Raw genomic sequence first — 19961 nt, forward strand, 5'->3', positions numbered from 1 at the left:
GGTTAGGGTAGAGCCTCCTGGCCATCTGCCACCCAAAGGTGTTGGGACTATTAGATGGTGGGCCAGCTGGGGCATGGAGGACCTGGGAGTGCCCTCAGGTTGGTGACACTGAACAGGATTCAGCTCACTCTCAGTTCACTGGTCATTGAGGTGCAAAACTCTACCAATCCCCGCCCCCCTTCAGTAGAAATGAATTTTCCCTCCCTTCCTATGTGTCTTAGTTGCCCCATGCTTCTTCCTCCTCCACTTTCCTGTGGAGTCTAACTTTGTTTCCAGTAGTAGAAAAACCTCCTTGGGAAAATAAGCACCCCAATCCTCTGTCTTTCGCTTTGAGGTACTTGGTTTTTATAGTTGCTTCCCCAGTGAGTGGCTCTCACAACTATGGGAGTGGCCAGGGGAAAGGAAAGACCCTGAGGACACCTCTGAGAGACAAGTGGTGAGGAAAGTGTGCTGAAACACAGGGGCAGTTACTAAGGGAAATAACCCTGCCGCTCTTCCATGACTCTTTGTCTTTTTTTTTTTTTTTTTTAGATGTTATTTATTTAGGGGCGCCTGGGTGGCTCAGTCATTAAGCGTCTGCCTTTGACTCAGGTCATGATCCCAGGGTCCTGGGGTCCTGGGATTGAGCCCTGCATCCAGCTCTCTACTCAGCAGGAAGCCTGCTTCTCCCTCTCCCACAAAAAAAGATTTTATTTATTTGACAGCGAGAGAGCAGGAAAGGGAGAGGCAGGCTTCCTGCTGAGCAAGGAGCCTGATGTGGGATTTGATCCCAGGACCTTGGGATCATAACCTGAGCCAAAGGTAGACGCTTAACCGACTGAGCCACCCAGGCACACCTCTCTTTGTCTTTAAATTTCAAATGTCTGTTTGAGCTTCAGTTTCCTAAACTGTAAAACAGATATATTAATGCCTTCTCCATAAGTTGATATTAGGATGTTTTCTCAGTTTTCAGGTACTCAAAACATATTCCCCAATCATGCTGAAATCTGTGAAATATTTGGATGTTAGCTAAGCTAAATAAGTCAATCAGAGAAAGACAATTATCATATAATATCACTGATATGTGGAATTTGAGAAACAAGGCAGAGGACCATAGGGGAAGAGAGGAAAAAAATGAAACAAGATGAAACCAGAGAGGGAGACAACTATAAGAGGCTCTTAATCTCAGGAAACAAACTGAGGGTTGCTGGAGTGGAGGGGAGTGGGAGGGATGGGGTGGCTGGGTGATGGACACTGGGGAGGGTACGTGCTATGGTGAGTGCTGTGAATTGTGTAAAACTGATGAATCACAGACCTGTAGTACCCCTGAAACAAATAATACATTATATGTTAATAAAAATAAATAAATGAAATAATAAAGTTCAATTCCTGTAGTCAGTTATAAAAAAAAGGGGGTCTGTATCCTCTCGAGAGTTGGAAATGGTTATTTTAGAGTATCTTTCAAGCTTGTCGCACACCTTCTCTTTTGGTTCTTATTGGCTTTTTTTCCCTTTCTCCTCCTCCAAGGTCTTAGAGAGTATTCAGGGTGAGGAATCAAGAAAGAATTACCAAGGGTACTGCCAGGCTACCTTTGCCAAAGCAAGGGAGAGGGTTTTTCCAGAGGAGGGCAGAGTGGACACTGCTTGGAGCAGGGCTTGGCTTTTGATGGTCACTCAGTAATTGGCTGATTTTAATGAGGTTTTATGGGAAGGACAAGAGGCAGACTTTGTAACCGCTTAGTGGAGAACTAGCTCCAAAGATGAGGAGTAACCTGTTCATGGTGGAAAATTCAAGTCAATTACACCCAATTCAGTGAATTTACTCTGAGACCTAATATGGTCAGTGCTGCATGAACTTGCACAGTATGTAGTTCACACTCCTGCCATCAAAGCCCAAGAAGTTATGTAATGTACAATATGCCACCTGATGCTACATGACACATGCTACCAAACTGGTTGACAAGTGAATTACAACATCTAAGAAGCAAAATCTACAGGCTCTTCAGACTTTCTTGAGACCTTACAATCCCAGCTGGAGGAAATTTTGCTCTGTTGTCACCATATGGACTGACTGATAAAACTAAGAACATCTCCAGGTGGAGTGAAAATGGAGTAAAGTGTGCAGACACTGGCTCAACAGACGTTAATAAATGTTATAAGAAATAAGTTTCCTGAAGTCCAATTCTTTTAGGAAACCCTAAGTTTCCTAGGTTAAAAGTAGGTATAAGAGTCCTTTACTGCAGGGTTTCTGTGGCCTTTATTTCATATGCCAGTGGACATTGTGAATCTTTAAGAGAAGAATGCTGTATGAATCTTCCCAAATTTATTTGGCCAAGCAATTCTTTTTCTTTTTTTCTTTTCTTCCCCTTCTCTTCCCTTCCTCTACCCTTTCCCTTCCCTTCCTTTCCCCTCCACATCTTTCTGCCAAGGAATTCTTTCTTCAGCGGTCTGATCTAGTGGACTATCTTTTGGGGAACACTGGCCCAGCCTAATGGAATCTAATGATAGAGTCCTCTAAAAATGAAGCACCTGCAACTAGAAATGGTGGATTCTTTGTTGAGAATGTAAAACTATCACATAAATGAAATTATAGTCAACCTATTCTGTCCTCCTACATTTCTGATACTTTGCCCTGTTTAGAATTGATATCTCTCTTTTGGGAGTAATAGCTAACAATGGGATCAGTTTACTTTGGGAGTAACACTTAAGTCAATACTCTGTCTGAGTATGACCAATGTGCTTTCTCCAAAAGCATCTTACATTGGAATACTATTTGTGGTTTTTCCAGAACACTATCTGACACATAGCAGGAATGAATGCTTCTGTAGAGAAGGCTGAGACTCCTCTCTTTTGACCATTGTATTCTGCCCATTGGGGGTTAAAGAAAATCTTCTCTCAGATTCCCAGAGATTCTTCTGATCTAAAATGTGAAAAGACTTTGGATGTTCTGTGGCTAGTGGTGAAATCTCTACCTATGTGGATGAGTAGCACAAGTAAAGAATGTATACCCTTATCAACCAGACTTTAGGTTAAATGAGATTGTTGATCACATAATATACCTGCCCAAGTAATGAAAGTATATCAAGTTATTGAATTCTATGCTGATGTCCAGTCCTAGCAGTGGATGACATCACACTGGAGCAAGAGAGGAGAAGAAACAATTATTCATGTTACCTAGAACAATACAATACAATTCATGTTACCTAGAACAATAGTTCCCAAACACAAGCCAGTTTTTCTCTTATAGGTAAATGAAAGAACTAAGAAAAAAGATTATATGGTGAGCTTTTCTTGTCTAAAATTTTCAGTATGAGATTATGTTTTTCCTCATCTTTAAAAGCATACATGTCCTTGGTTAGGAAATGATAGTAGGTAGTAGCCATTTTTTTCAAGTTTTAATATACTTGACCAAATAAAAAGTTATTAACTCTCATGTGTGTCATGACTTTACATTTTTTTGTGTTACATTTTTCTTGTGCTTTGTTTGTAATTACACTGTTCCACATGTGGTAACCACTACTCTGGAGCATGTTGAGAACTTGGTCAAGAGTTTCATGTTAGGTTGCAAGATAATGAAAACAGGAAAGAAAGAGGAATAGAAATGACTTGGAGGTTGTGAAAGTGAAGAAGAGACAAATGAGGATTCTCAAGGCAAATTTGAAATATAATACTAAAACACCATGTTTTAAGGTAAGTTAGTTATCCAGAAATAATGGTGATACAGCTATGATGCTGCCAGGTCAGCTATGAAGGTCCAGCTCCCTCAGGGTTGGTTCTGGTCCTCTATCCCGAGCAGATCCATGCTTACAGCTTGAGGGAAAGAAGCCAGCTTCTATGAGTGACTATGGATTTCTGAAAAATATCCAGAAATCTTGGTAAGAGGAGGGTTACAAAGTTAATTGCTCTTGTTTTAAGCACAAAATTTTAGGTTTATTATAAAATATTGTTCTGAAAATTACCCATGATTCTGCTACCTAATAAGTTCTGGTTACAAGTTACCAAATCATATTTTTTTCCTGGTAAAGAATTTGTTATCTAACATGGTGAGATATATATTTTGAAATCATAGGATAAGAAGCTGCTGGATTCAAGCTATTAAGGTTTTATTAGCCCTATCTACTGATGATACTAAAATACTTCATATATGAGGTTTATTGATGTTGATTTAAATGTATGGTTGATGCAATCTGTCTCATTTCTCTATAGTAATATTTTGGACATGAACAGGAACTTAGGGAATGTAGTAACTTTGGAGTCAAACTGGTTTCAGTCTCTCAAGCATAGGCAAGTCACTTAACCTTTCTGAACCTCAGATTCTTTAACTATAAAATGAGGACAATAAAAATTCCAGCCTGAGGAAATTATGTTCAATATGATGAGCTGAGAAAATGCTAAAATCTTTCACTCATGCACTGAATCACCAAAGTGATAATATATACCCAAGCTTTAAGACAACAAAGAGGACTGTCTATGTACTATAAACGGAGAGTCCTTAATGGAAAATGCAGAACAGGAACCAGATCAATACAAAGAGACCTCCATACTGCTGCTGAGGGCCCAGGTGGCCTCTGGGTTTTGTATCATATTATCTGAGAGTCTGAAGCTGCCATTTGTCATTGAAGTGCCCCACCAAGACAATATAGGCTATCTAAGTGACCCACAACAAAAGTGACCAGTAACTTAGGAAAGTCACCACAAAAAAGAGGGACAATGTGACATATTATATTTTCTTAATTGGCCATAATGTCTCCATTTCACATTCTCTTCTCATAATGTTACTCTGACATACCTTCCATTGAGAGATGGAATCTAGGTTCCCATTTCTTAAATTTTGGCAGGTTTATGGCTATGACAGAAGTAGTTATGGGACTTCCAAGGCTAAGTCATAAAAGGTAATACAGCTTCTACCTGGGTCTCTCAGGACACTTGCTCTTGGAACTAAACTACTCCATACAGAAGCCTAAGCACTCCATTATGGAGGCTCAGATGAAGAGAAACCAAGGTCCCTGATTCTTAGCCTGGGCTGAGTTCTAACTGATAGAAAACACCAACTGGCCCATCACATTAGGCTATCTACTTATAGCCATTAGAAAAAAAAAGAATCCTCGATTTATGATTTGAATAGCACATTCATAATTGAATCAGTGAGCTGAGAAATTCTTCCAGAACGTTATACAAAGAGAATAAGAGATGAGAAGTAAGGAATGATAATGAAGGAAATGATACAGTCCCAGCTTAACTGAAGTGAAGAAACCAACAGAAGGATAGCAGCAGCCCTTACCCATAGATGAGCATCCCACAAGCATTCCATGGGTGAAATCACAATACTTTGTGGAAAATTCATACAACTGTGACTATCCATACCACTATTGTCCTCCAGAGCACACAGTTTTAGCCCAGCTTCTACCAGAAATGTAAAAATAAGTTTCACTTTCCCACAAAATGTATTTATTTTTTCTTTTATAAACTTTGTCTCACTTTTATTCTCTGGCAATCAATTTGTATGTGTTTGATCTTCCTCTTAGTCAAGTAAATTTCAGCTGTGCTTTAAACTGAATGTTTATTATTTGACAAAAGTATGAAAAAAGTAAAGAAAAAATGGAAACAGATAAGGAAATTCAAATATTCTAATAAAAGTCCCAGGAAGAAAAAGTGAAGAGAATGGAAGAAAGGCAATATTTTTAAAAATAATTGAAAATTTCCCAACACCTGAGATGGTCATAAGTTTTCAGATTTATAGAGCCCATAAAATGCTGAACAAGATGAATAAAAATAAACCCATACTTAGACACATTGTTTTTTTTTTAATATTTTATTTATTTGAGAGAGAGTGAGAGAGCGGGTGAGCACAAGCAACCGGGAAGGTGGGGGGGGGGAGCGGGCAAAGGGAGAAGGAGAAGCTTAGCAGGGAGCCTGGTGTGGGGCTCAATCCCAGGACCCTGGGATCATGACTTGAGCCAAAGGCAGATGCCCAACCAAGGCACTCCATGCTTAGACACATTATATGAAACTTCAGAACATTAAGGAAAAGCAGAAAATTTAGAAGGTAGCAATTCCAAAAGGTATATTAACTACAATGGAGTAATAATATGAATGACACCAGACTTTTATTTAACACTGAATTCAAGAAGACAGTGGAGAAACATCTTTGAAACCCTGATGGAAAATAATATTGAACTTATTTTTATACCCAGCCCAACTGTAATTCAAGTGTGCCTGTTATATAAATATATTTTTAGACAACAAGGACTTAGAAACTTTACTACCATAGATCCGCACTAAAAGAACTTCTAAAAGATGTATTCCAAAAAGACAATTAAATGATATAATGCATATGAAGCATTTAATATGTTAAATCTGCCATTTTTATATTATTAAAAGGGACAAATGCCTAGCACCATTATTTTCCTCTTCCCATTTTTCATGTCTTTAATGTGGATGTGGTATGTGGACCTGTCCAGGCATTTTTGACCATGAAGCCAGAAGAAGAAAAGAAAGACCAAAGGAAACACAGAAATGTAGATCCTGATATTTTTAGCCTATTGTATCATCTCTAGCAATTCACCTACCTTTCTTGTTATGTGAGGAAAAATAAATTCTTATTTATTTAGGTCTTTGTTGATTGGATTTACTGCTACTTCACCCAATGCATTTCTAAGTGACTTGCTTTCCACTTTTCTTATCTTGAAAGTATGAACTATTAGGATTAAGTGGGAGGTTAGATTAAAATTTTCCAGTACCTAATATAGTCTCCAATAAATATTAAGCCTCTTCTTAATCCTCCAGATTGTAAGCTCAAGAGACTTCATTATGTTTGTATTCTCATTGCTTAAGCAGTTCAGTACAGTTCATGGGATACTTATTGAATGCCAATTTACAGGTTAGGTATTTTGATAATCGCTAACTCATAGTAGGATATCAATAAATATATATTGAATGGATAGATAAAGCTGCAGATTAGGTCACTAGAAACTAATACCATTGTTATCTTAAAAATGATCAAATGAACCATCTACAATTCAGTTTTTTCCTGTTTGTTAACACAGCTTCTGCAGTGTTCAAAAGAGTGCTTCTTGCCATCTTTTGCCATCTTCCTAGCTTCTTTGACTCTTAAGATTCAACACATAATTTTTAATTCATTCTGAAGAGAGCTGTAAGTGGAGGGGAAAAGTGACTTTATTGTCCTTTCTGTACTGACCCAGATTTTGTCATTTTAAACTTATTTCAAGAGTTGTGAACCCCTTGAATTCTCAAACAAGTAACCAAAAGCCAGCATATACAGAATGGAGGTTTTTGTTGTTGTTGAAATAATTCATACACAGGGACACAAAGTGTTCTAAGTGTTAGTCTTTGAAAAGGAAGTGTCAAGGAAAAGGAAAAGGAAAGGATGAAGGCAGAAGACCTAAAACATTTTTAAGAACATTGTATACAAAGAAGTGTCAAAGGAAAGCCATACCCATAAAATAAAAATTGATGGATGAGTAGATAAGGTTATGAAAAAGAATTTGTAGAGGCTGCATGAAATAGAATAATTTGGTCAAGTAGAGAATTCTTATAGTCTATTACATATTAAAAACATCTGGAAAAAAACCAACTAGCATCAGGTTTCACATAAGAAAAGCACCACGTGTCTAAAGCAGGGGTATAGGGAAGAGGAAACATAACATTCAGTCTCTGACTGGTATATAGCAGGAGTTTTGGAAAGTTGTCTGCTGAGTAATATGGAGACAAAATACTCAGGGGTTAAAAAGAATGAAGGCAGCAGAGGCAATAGAGGAATTATGAGTTGGGCACTTTGGTTGCAGTGGGACAGGGGAATTGCATTTGGGATGAATCAAGAAAAAGGAAACTTGCCTCGTGCATTGAACACACTAGGAAATGAAAGAAGAATGAAACAAAGGAAAGAAATTAAGTCAGAGTATATGAGAAAATCTAACTTTGTAGTATAGGTTCTGTGATTTTGCCCTGCCCACTCCTGCCTCTAGTCCCTGGCAATACTGTTTTCTTTTTCCAGGATATTCTTTTTTGTTTTTAATTTTTTATTATGTTAATCACCATACATTACATCATTAGTTTTTGATGTAGTGTTCCATGATTCATTGTGTGTGCATAACACCCAGTGCTCCACGCAGAACGTGCCCTCTTTAATACCCATCACCAGGCTAACCCATCCCCCCACCCTTTTCCAGGATATTCTTAACCCAGCCAACATCTGCTCTTCCTTCTGCTCTCAGCTTAGATGTCCTCCAGAAAGCTTCTTCTAATTCTGCGTCCTCTGATGACTTCAGCCTGACCTGCTCCTCATCTGTGTTGTTACAGCATCTCCCACTTCTCTAGTATAGCTCCTGTCACTGGGGATTGTAACTGCTAGGTTTACTTGTCTGTCTTGTCTACTATCCTGTGAGTTCCTTGAAAGCAGGAACATGTCTTATTAATCTTGGTATTCTAGGATCTGCACAGTGTGGCTCATGGTAGTACTTAATAAATGTTGGTGAATAAGTGAATGCATGAATGGTATGAATTTGTGACTTATTTTTTTAAATTCCAGTACTTTACTATTCTTTATGAACTCTTTAGAGCATCTGGAATTTGTTCTGCATTGAGTTACATTATCTCAGTTTTATATTCCAAAATGTTTTTTGTTCACTATTAAATAATTATTTCTCTTCTAATTTTCAATGTCACTTTTAAAAAATTTTAATTCCAGGAGGGGGCAGAGCAAGATGCGGAGGAGTAGGAGACCTAGATTTCGTCTGGTCTCAGGAATTCAGCTGAATAGGGATCAAACCATTCTGAACACCTACGAACTCAACAGGAGATCGAAGAGGAGAGTAGCAACAACTCTCTGAACAGAGAAGCGACCACTTACTGGAAGGTAGGACGTGCGGAGAAGTGAATCTGAGGCGATATTTGGGAGGATAGACGGCGGGGGAGGGGGCCTCTGTCGGCCGCTTCTGGCAAGTGATAGAGCCGCGGAGCACAAAATCGTAACTTTTAGAAGTCGGCTCTGCTGAGGGACGTCGCTCCAGTGGCTAAGCGTGGGGTGGAACCCTCACTGGACAGTGTGGTCTCAGGACCCTCGGGGTCACAGAAAGACCGGGGATGCCTGAGTGCGGCAGAGCTCCCAGGTATTGGAGCAGGGAAGCCGGCTGCAGAGACAGAGCCGAGGCGCGGGCTCTCAGCTCGGGGTGGCCATAAACTGTGATCCGCGGCCCAGTCGGGCCACTGCTCCTCCAGCAGGGACCCAACAAGCGGCAGAGCCGGGGAGACTCCCCTTTCTCCCCCGGGAGGAGCGGCGCAGGAACGCACCGCAGGGATCTGCTGGGTTTGGAGACTCCACACGGGGTCGGGTGCCAGAGATACAAACGCTCGGTCACAGGCCAGGTGAGCACGGAGTGCGGCTGGAGACCAGGGAGATGGGAGTGACTGCTTTTCTCTGGGGGTGCACTGAGGAGCGGGGCCCTGAGTTCTCAGCTCCTCTGGGTGGAGATTGGGAGGCCACCATTTTCACCCTGGTCCTCCAAAGCTGTACCGAGAGATTGCAGGGAACAAAAGCTCCTGAGAGCAAACCCGAGCAGCTTGCTTAGCCCAGACTGACAAGGGCAGGGCAATTCAGCCTCCGGCAAAGACATTTGGAAACATGGCAACAGGCCCCTCCCCCAGAAGATCAGCACGAACAGCCAGCAAGCCAAGACCAAGTTTACCGATCAAGGAGAACGGGAGAACTCCAGCGCTAGGATTCATGGCTTTTTTTTTTTTTTACCATGTTTCATTAGTTCATGAAAGTTAATTTTTTTAACTGTTTTTTTTTTAATTTTTCTTTTTCCCTTTTTCAACCAACATCTTATCATTCCCTTTTTTAAAAAAAACGTTTTTTATTTTTCATTTTTAGAGTCATATTTTTCCCTTCATAGTAGTTACCCTCATTTTTGGCATATATATATAAGTTGTTCTCTCTTTAAAGTTGTGAGATACAGTTTCTTCTAACAGATCAAAATATACCCTAAATCACTAGTGTATGGCTTTGTTCTAGTCTCCTGCCGGATCACATTCTCTCCCTTTTTTCTTTTCTTTTTTTTTTTTTAATCTTCTTTCTTTTTTCAAACAACTTATCAATTCCTTTTATAAAATCTTTTATAATTTTCATCTTTACAGTCACCTTCCATCCCTTCATTGTATCAACCCTTATTTTGTACATATATGTCTTTCTTCCTTTAACATTTTAGGAGGCACTTTTTTCTAACAGACCAAAATACACCCAAAATCTAGTGTGTGGCACTGATCTGTGCACTAGCCTCATCATATTTGATCATATTCTGCTTTTTTTGTATTGTTCTGTTTTTGTTTTTATCTTTTTTTTTCTTTTTTTCCTCTCTTTCTTTTTTCTCTCTTTCCCTTTCTTTTCCCCTGGTTTCAGGTCTTTTCTGATTTGTATACAGTATATTTGCTGGGGACGTTGTTAACCTGGTAGCATTTTGTTTTCTCATTCATCTATTCTCCTCTGGACAAAATGACAAGACGAAAAAAATCACCTCAGCAAAAAGAACAAGAGGTAGTACCGTCAGCCAGGGACCTACTCAATACGGACATTAGTACGATATCGGACCTAGAGTTCAGAATCATGACTTTAAAGATACTAGCTGGGCTTGAAAAAAGCGTGGAAGTTATCAGAGAAACCCTTTCTGGAGAAATAAAAGAACTAAAATCTAACCAAGTCGAAATCAAAAAGGCTATTGATGAGGTGCAATCAAAAATGGGGGCACTAACTGCTAGGATAAGTGAGGCAGAAGAGAGAATCAGTGATATAGAAGACCAAAGGATGGAAAATAAAGAGGCTGAGAAAAAGAGAGAGAAACAACTGCAGGATCACGAGGGCAGAATTCGAGAGATAAGCGATACGATAAGACGAAACAACATTAGAATAATTGGGATCCCAGAAGAAGAAGAAAGAGAGAGAGGGGCAGAAGGTATATTGGAGCAAATAATAGCAGAGAACTTCCCTAATGTGAGGAAGGAAACAGGCATCAAAATCCAGGAGGCACAGAGAACCCCTCTCAAAATCAATAATAATAGGTCAACACCCCGACATCTAATAGTAAAACTTACGAGTCTCAGAGACAAAGAGAAAATCCTGAAAGCAGCTCGGGAGAAGAGATATGTAACCTACAATGGTAAAAATATTAGATTGGCACCAGACCTATCCACAGAGACCTGGCAGGCCAGAAAGGACTGGCAAGATATCTTCAGAGCACTAAATGAGAAAAATATGCAGCCAACAATACTATATCCAGCTAGACTGGATCAAAAGCTTCCAGGACAAACAAAAACTAAAGGAATTTGCAAACAGGAAACCAGCCCCCCAAGAAATATTGAAAGGGGTCCTCTAAGCAAAGAGAGAGCCTAAAAGCAGCAGAGATCAGAAAGGAACACAGACAATATACAGTAACAGTTACCTTACAGGCAATACAATGGCACTAAATTCATACCTTTCACTAGTTACCCTGAATGTAAATGGGCTCAATGCCCCAATCAAAAGACACAGGCTATCAGACTGGATTCAAAAACAAAACCCATCGATATGCTGTCTGCAAGAGACTCATTTTAGACGCAAAGACACCCCCAGATTGAAAGTGAGGGGGTGGAAAACCATTTACCATGCTAATGGACACCAAAGAAAGCTGGGGTGGCTATCCTTATATCAGACAAATTAGATTTTAAAACCAAGACTGTAATAAGAGATGAGGAAGGACACTATATCCTACTTAAAGGTTCTATCCAACAAGAAGATCTAACAATTGTAAATATCTATGCCCCGAACATGGGAGCAGCCAATTATATAAGGCAATTAATAACAAAAGCAAAGAAACACATTGACAATGATACAATAATAGTGGGGGACTTTAACACCCCCCTGACTGAAATGGACAGATCATCTAAGCAAAAGATCAACAAGGAAATAAAGACTTTAAATGACACACTGGACCAAATGGACTTCACAGACATATTCAGAACATTCCATCCCAAAGCAACGGAATACACATTCTTCTCTAGTGCCCATGGAACATTCTCCAGAATGGATCACATCCTAGGTCACAAATCAGGTCTCAACCGGTACCAAAAGATTGGGATCATTCCCTGCATATTTTTGGACCACAATGCTTTGAAACTAGAACTCAATCACAAGAGGAAAGTTGGAAAGAACTCAAATACATGGAGGCTAAAGAGCATCCTACTAAAGAATGAATGGGTCAACCAGGAAATTAAAGAAGAATTAAAAAAATTCATGGAAACCAATGAAAATGAAAACACAAGTGTTCAAAATCTTTAGGATGCAGCAAAAGCAGTCCTGAGAGGAAAGTATATAGCAATACAAGCCTTTCTCAAGAAACAAGAAAGGTCTCAAATACACAGCCTAACCCTACACCTAAAGGAACTGGAGAAAGAACAGCAAATCAAGCCTAAACCCAGCAGGAGAAGAGAAATAATAAAGATCAGAGCAGAAATCAATGAACTAGAAACCAAAAGAACAGTAGAACAGATCAACAAAACTAGGAGCTGGTTCTTTGAAAGAATTAACAAAATTGATAAACCCCTGGCCAGACTGATCAAAAAGAAAAGAGAAATGACCCAAATCAACAAAATCATGAATGAAAGAGGAGAGATCACAGCCAACACCAAAGAAATACAAACAATTCTAAGAACATATTATGAGCAACTCTATGCCAGCAAATTAGATAACCTGGAAGAAATGGGTGCTTTCCTAGAGATGTATCAACTACCAAAATTGAACCAGGAAGAAATAGAAAACCTGAACAGACTTATAGCCACTTAGGAAATTGAAGCAGTCATCAAAAATCTCCCAAGAAACAAAAGCCCAGGGCCAGATGGCTTCCCAGGGGAATTCTATCAGACATTTCAAGAAGAATTAATACCTATTCTCCTGAAACTGTTCGAAAAAGTAGAAATGGAAGGAAAACTTCCAAACTCATTTTATGAGGCCAGCATTACCTTGATCCCAAAACCAGACAAAGACACCATCAGAAAGGAGAATTACAGACCAATATCCTTGATGAACATGGATGCAAAAATTCTCACCAAAATACGAGCCAATAGGATCCAACAGTACATTAAAAGGATTATTCACCACAACCAAGTGGGATTTATCCCTGGGTTGCAAAGCTGGTTCAACATCCGCAAATCAATCAACGTAATACAATACATTAACAAAAGAAAGAAGAGAGCTTTTCCCCTAAGGTCAGGAACGTGGCAGGGATGTCCAGTATCACCACTGCTATTCAACATAGTATTAAGAAGTCTTAGCCACAGCAATCAGACAACAAAAAGAAATCAAAGGCATCCAAATCAGCAAAGAGGAAGTCAAACTCTCACTCTTTGCAGATGATAGGATACTGTATGTGGAAAACCCAAAAGACTCCACCCCAAAACTGCTAGAACTCATACAGGAATTCAGTCAAGTAGCAGGATATAAAATCAATGCACAGAAATCAGTGGCATTCCTATACACCAACAAGAAGACAGAAGAGAGACGAATCGAGGAGTCGATCCCATTTACAATTGCACCCAAGACCATAAGATCCCTAGGAATAAATTTAACCAAAGAGGCAAAGGATCTGTACTCAGAAAACTATAAAACACTCATGAAAGAAATTGAGGAAGACACAAAGAAATGGAAAAACGTTCCATGCTCATAGATTGGGAGAACCAACATTGTGAAGATGTCAATGCTACCTAGAGCAATCTACACATTCAAAGCAGTCCCCATCAAAATACCATCCACTCTTTTCAAAGAAATGGAACCAATAATCCTAAAATTTGTATGGAACCAGAAGAGACCCTGAATAGCCAGAGGAATATTGAAAAAGAAAAGCAAAGCTGGCGACATCACAATAGCAGACTTCCAGCTCTATTACAAAGCTGTCATCATCAAGACAGTATGGTACTGGCACAAAAACAGACACATAGATCAATGGAACAGAATCGAGAGCCCAGAAATGGACCCTCAATTCTATGGTCAACTCATCTTTGACAAAGCAGGAAAGAATGTCCAATGGCAAAAGACAGTCTCTTCAACAAATGGTGTTGGGAAAATTGGACAGCCACATGCAGAAGAATGAAACTGGACCATTTCCTTACACCACACACAAAAATAGACTCCAAATGGTTGAAAGACCTAAACGTGAGACAGGAGTCCATCAAAATCCTAAAGGAGAACACAGGCAGCAACCTCTTCGACCTCAGCCGCAGCAACTTCTTCCTAGAAACATCGCCAAAGGCAAGGGAAGCAAGGGCAAAAATGAACTATTGGGATGTCATCAAGATAAAAAGCTTTTGCACAGCAAAAGAAACAGTCCACAAAACCAAAAGACAACCGACAGAATGGGAGAAAATATTTCCAAATGACATATCAGATAAAGGGCTAGGATCCAAAATGTATAAAGAACTTATCAAACTCAACACCCAAAGAACAAATAATCCAATCAAGAAATGGGCAGAAGACATGAACAGACATTTTTCCAAAGAAGACATCCAAATGGCCAACAGACACAGGAAAAAGTGCTCAACATCGCTCGGCATCAGGGAAATCCAAATCAAAACCTCCATGAGATACCACCTCACACCAGTCAGAATGGCTAAAATTAACAAGTCAGGAAACGACAGATGTTGGCTGGGATGCGGAGAAAGGGGAACCCTCCTACACTGTTGGTGGGAATGCAAGCTGGTGCAACCCCTCTGGAAAACAGTATGGAGGTTCCTCAAACAGTTGAAAATAGAGCTACCATATGATCCAGCAATTGCACTACTGGGTATTTACCACAAAGATACAAATGTAGGGATCCGAAGGGGTACGTGCAGCCCAATGTTTATAGCAGCAATGTCCACAATAGCCAAACTGTGGAAAGAGCCAAGATGTCTATTGGCAGATGAATGGATAAAGAAGAAGTCGTATATATACACCATGGAATATTATGCAGCCATCAAAAGGAATGAGAGCTTGCCATTTGCAACGACGTGGATGGAACTGGAGGGTGTTATGCTGAGTGAAATAAGTCAATCAGAGAAAGACATGTATCATATGACCTCACTGAAATGAGGAATTCTTAATCTCAGGAAACAAACTGAGGGTTGCTGGAGTGGTCGGGGGTGGGAGGGATGGGGGGGCTGGGTGATAGACATTGGGAGGGTATGTGCTATGGGGAGCGCTGTGAATTGTGCAAGACTGTTGAATCACAGATCTGTACTTCTGAAACAAATAATGCAACATATGTTAAGAAAAAAGAAAAAGAAGAAGATAGCAGGAGGGGAAGAATGAAGGGGAGTAAGTCAGAGGGGGAGACGAACCATGAGAGACGATGGACTCTGAAAAACAAACTGAGGGTTCTAGAGGGGAGGAGGGTAAGGGGATGGGTTAGCCTGGTGATGGGTATTAAAGAGGGCACATTCTGCATGGAGCACTGGGTGTTCTGAACAAACAATGAATCATGGAACACTACATCAAGAACTAATGATGTAATATATGGTGATTAACATAACAATAAAAAAATTAAAAAAAATTTTAATTCCAGTAGAGTTAACACACAGTGTCATATTAGTTTCAAGTGTACAGTATAGTGATTCAACACTTTCATACATTACCTGGTGCTCATCAGAACAAGTGGACTTCTTAATCCCCATCATCTGTTGCACCCATCCACCCACCCACCCCTCTCCTCTGGTCACCATCAGTTTATTCCCTATAGTTAACAGTCTGTTTCTTGATTTCTCTCTCTCTTTTATCCTTTGATCATTTGTTTTGTTTCTTAAATTCCACATGTGAGTGAAATCATTTGGTGTTTGTCTTTCTCTGACTTATTTTGCTTAGGATTATATTCTTTAGCTCTATCCATGTTGTTATAAATGACAAGATTTTATTCTTTTTTATGGCTGAATAATATTCCATTATGTATATACCACATCCTTTTGATCCATTCATGTATCAATAGACACTTGAGCTGCTTCCATAATTTGGCTATTATAAATAATGCTGTTATTAGCATAGGGGTGTGTGTATCCCTTTGAATTAGTGTCTTTGTATTTTTTGGGTAAATATCCAGTAGAGCAATTGTTGGATCATAGGATAGTTTTTTTTTTTTTGTTTGTTTTTTTTTTTTTTAGAGAAAGAGGTGAGCACAAGCAGGGAGGGGCAGAGGGAGAGGGGAGAGAGAGAGAACCTCAAGCAGGCTCCATGTCCATGCCCACACCCAACATGAAGCCTCACCTGGGGCTCCATCTCCCCACCCTGTCAGAGACATTGCTGCCAGTTCTCTCTTCTAGGATTTTTATGGTTTCAGGTCTCACATTTAGATCTTTAATCCATTTTGAATTTATTTCCTGTATGTTGTAAGAAAGTGGTTCAATTTCATTCTTTTGCATGTTGCTGTCCAGTTTTCCCAACATCATTTTTGAAGAGACTTTTTTTTCCCATTTGATATTCTTTCCTGCTTTATTGAAAATTAATTGACCATATAATTGTGGGTTTATTTCCAGGTTTTCTATTCTGTTCTATTGATTTATGGGTCTGTTTTTGTGCCTGTACCATATTGTTTGTACAGCTTTGTAATATAACTTGAAGTCTGGAATTGTGATACCTCCAGCCTTGCTTTTCTTTTTCAAGATTGCTTTGGCTGTTCAGGGTCTTTTGTGGTTCCGTGCAAATTTTATGATATTTGTTCTCATTCTGTGAAAAATGCTGTTGGTATTTTGATAGCAATTGCATTAATATGTAACCTCTAGTATAGACATTTTAACAATATTTGTTCTTTCACTCCATGAGCATTGACTGTCTTTCTGTTTCTTTGTGTCATCTTCAATTTCTTTCATCAGTGTCTTAAAGTTTTCAGAGTACAGATCTTTCACCTCTTTGGTTAAGTTTATTTCTATGTATTTTATTATTTTTGGTGTAATTGTAAATGGGTTTATTTTATTAATTTCTCTTTCTACTACATTATTAGTGTATACAAATACAACAGAGTTTTGCACATAGATTTTGTATCCTGTGACTTTACTGACTTCATTTATCCGTTCTAGTAGTTTTTGGTGGAGTCTTTCAGGTTTTCTGTATATAGTATCATGTCATCTGCAAATAGTGAAAGTTTTACTTCCTTATTGATTTGGATTCCTTTTCTTTCTTTTTGTTTTCTGATTACCATGGCTAGAACTTCCAATACTATGTTGAATAAAAGCGATAAGGGTAGATATCCTTGTCTTGTTCCTGATCTGACAGTTTTTCCCCATTGAGTATGATGTTTCCTGTGGGTTTTTCATATATGGTCTTTATTATGTTGAGGTATATTCCCTCTAAACCTACTTTTTTGAGAGCTTTTATCATGAATCGATGTTGTACTTTGTCAAATTCTTTCTTTGCTTCTATTGAAATGATCAAATGGTTTTTATTCTTTCTCTTATTGATGTGATGTATCACATTTGATTGATTTGTGAATATTGAGCCAGACTTGCATCCTGGGGATAAATCACATTTGATGGTGGTGAATGATTTTTTTAAGATTTTATTTATTTTATTTGAGAGAGAGAGAGAGCACGTATGCACACACAAGCAGGAGGAGGGGCAAAGGGAGAGGGAGAAATAGACCCCCCACTGAGCAGGGAGCCCAATTCAGGACTTGATCCCAGGACCCTAGGGTCATGACCCGAGCCAAAGGCAGATGCTTAACTGACTGAGCCATCCAGGCACCCTGGTGAATGACTTTTTAATGTATTGTTGGATTTGGTTTGCTAGTATTTTGTTGAGGATTTTCACATCTATGTTCATCAGAGATATTGGCCTGTAGTTCTCTTTTCTTTGTGGTGTCTTTATCTGGTTTTGGTATCAGGGTGATACTGGCCTCACAGAATGAATTTGGAAGTTTTCCTTCTTATTTTTGGAATAATTTGAGAAGATTAGACATGAACCTTCTTTAAATGTTTGGTAGAATTTGCCTGTGAAACTGCCTGGTCCTGGACTTTTGTGTAATGGGAGTTTTTTGATTACTGATTCAATCTCCTTGCTGGAATCAGTCTGTTCAAATTTTATATTTTTTCCTGCTTCAGTTTTGGTAGGTTATATGTTTCTAAGAATTTATTCATTTCTTCTGGGTTGTCTAATTTATTGGCATATAGTTTTTCACAATATTTTCTTATAATTGTTTTTATTTCTCTGGTGTTGGTTGTGATCTCTCCTCTTTTATTTGTGATTTTGCTTGAGTCCCTTTGTCCTTTTTTTCTTTTTTTTATGAGTCTGGCTAGAGCTTTATCAGTTTTGTTGATCTTTTCAAAGAGCCAACTCCTGGTTTCATTGATCTTGTCTTTTGTTTTGTGTTTTGGTTTCTATATCATTTATTTCTGCTCTAATCTTTATTATTTCCTTCCTTCTGCTAGTTTTGGGTTTTGTTTGTTCTTCTTATTCTAGTTCCATTAGGTGTAACATTAGGTTGTTTATTTGAGATTTTTTAAAAAAGATTTTATGTATTTACTTGAGAGAGAGAGTGAGAGCATTGGGGGGGGGGAGGGGAGGAGCAGAGGGAGAGGGACTAGTGAACTCCAAGCTGAGCTGATCATGACCTGAGCTGAAACAAAGAGTTGAACACTCAACCAACTGAGCCACACAGGCGCCCCTATTTGAAATTTTTCTTGCTTCTTGAGATAGGCCTGTATTGCTATAAAATCTCTCTTAGAACCACTTTTGCTGTATCCCAAATGTTTTGGACTGTTGTGTTTCTGCTTTCATTTGTTTCCATGTACTTTTTGATTTCTTAGTTGACACATTCATTTTTTAGTCACATGTTATTTAACCTCCATGTATTTGTGCTCTTTCCAAATTTGCTGTTGTTTTTGTTGCTGTTATTGAAAATTTATTCGTGTTTTTTTATTTGTTCAGTTAGCCCACATATAGTACCTCATTAGTTTTTGATATAGTGTTCAATGATTCATTAGTTGTGTATAACACCCAGTGCTTGTCATAAAACGTGCCCTCCTGAATACCCATCACCTGGCTACCCCATCCCTCCACCCCCCTCTCCTATAACCCTTAGTTTGTTTCCTTGAGTCCAGAGTCTCTATCAAAATACTGTTGGCATTTTTCACAGAGCTGGAACAAACAATCCCAAGATTTGTATGGAATCCAAATTTTCTTTTTTTTGTGGTTGATTTCTAGTTTCATAGCATTGTGGACAAAAGAGATGCATGGTATGACTTTGAATTTGTGACTTATTAACTGAGATTTGGATTTGGAATTAGAAAACCTTTGCTTAAACCTTGATCCTTGCAACTTCTAGCTCTGTGACTATAGACAGGTAACATTACCTTTCTGAGGCTTAATGTTCTCAATTGTGAAATGGGGTAATGCTATCTTTTCTGCAGGCCACAACACCCTAAACATACCTAATCTTTTCTGACCATAGATTCTTTGGGGATAAAATAATATTATGGGTGGGAAAGCTTTTGTGAATAAAGTGATTTTCAAGTAAGTTATTATTAGAGTTTAGAATGTGTGTCTGCATACATTTCTCTGTGAGTGTATAGTTGATAAAGGAAGAAATTTTAATATGTCAAAACATTTATAATAAACCATGGGAGCACCTCTGCTTCTGAATATAGTGTTTTTTATGTTTTAGAATAATGCTGTCCAATAGAACTTTCAAGGGTAAGAAAATTCTGCATCTGTCCTATCAAATTCATTAGCCATTCACCTTATGTGCCAGTAGAGCATTAGAAATGTAGCTAGTGCAACTGAGGAGCTGAATTTTTAATTTTATTTAATTTTAATTTAAATTGCCACATATAGCAAGTGGCTATCTAATCAGACAACATATAGATGTTGAATGTTTTCCTCATGACAAAAAGTTCTGTTAGAGCTAATTTAGAGTTTAAATTAGTGGTGAAAAGTTCAGTTGACTTCATGGGTCTGTTAGGTTTTGAAAATGTCAAAAG

Source organism: Callorhinus ursinus, unplaced genomic scaffold, assembly GCF_003265705.2.
Source record: "Callorhinus ursinus isolate GAN/ISIS: 27379988/994484 unplaced genomic scaffold, GSC_fseal_2.0 scaffold1, whole genome shotgun sequence".
Classification (NCBI taxonomy): Eukaryota; Metazoa; Chordata; class Mammalia; order Carnivora; family Otariidae; genus Callorhinus; species Callorhinus ursinus.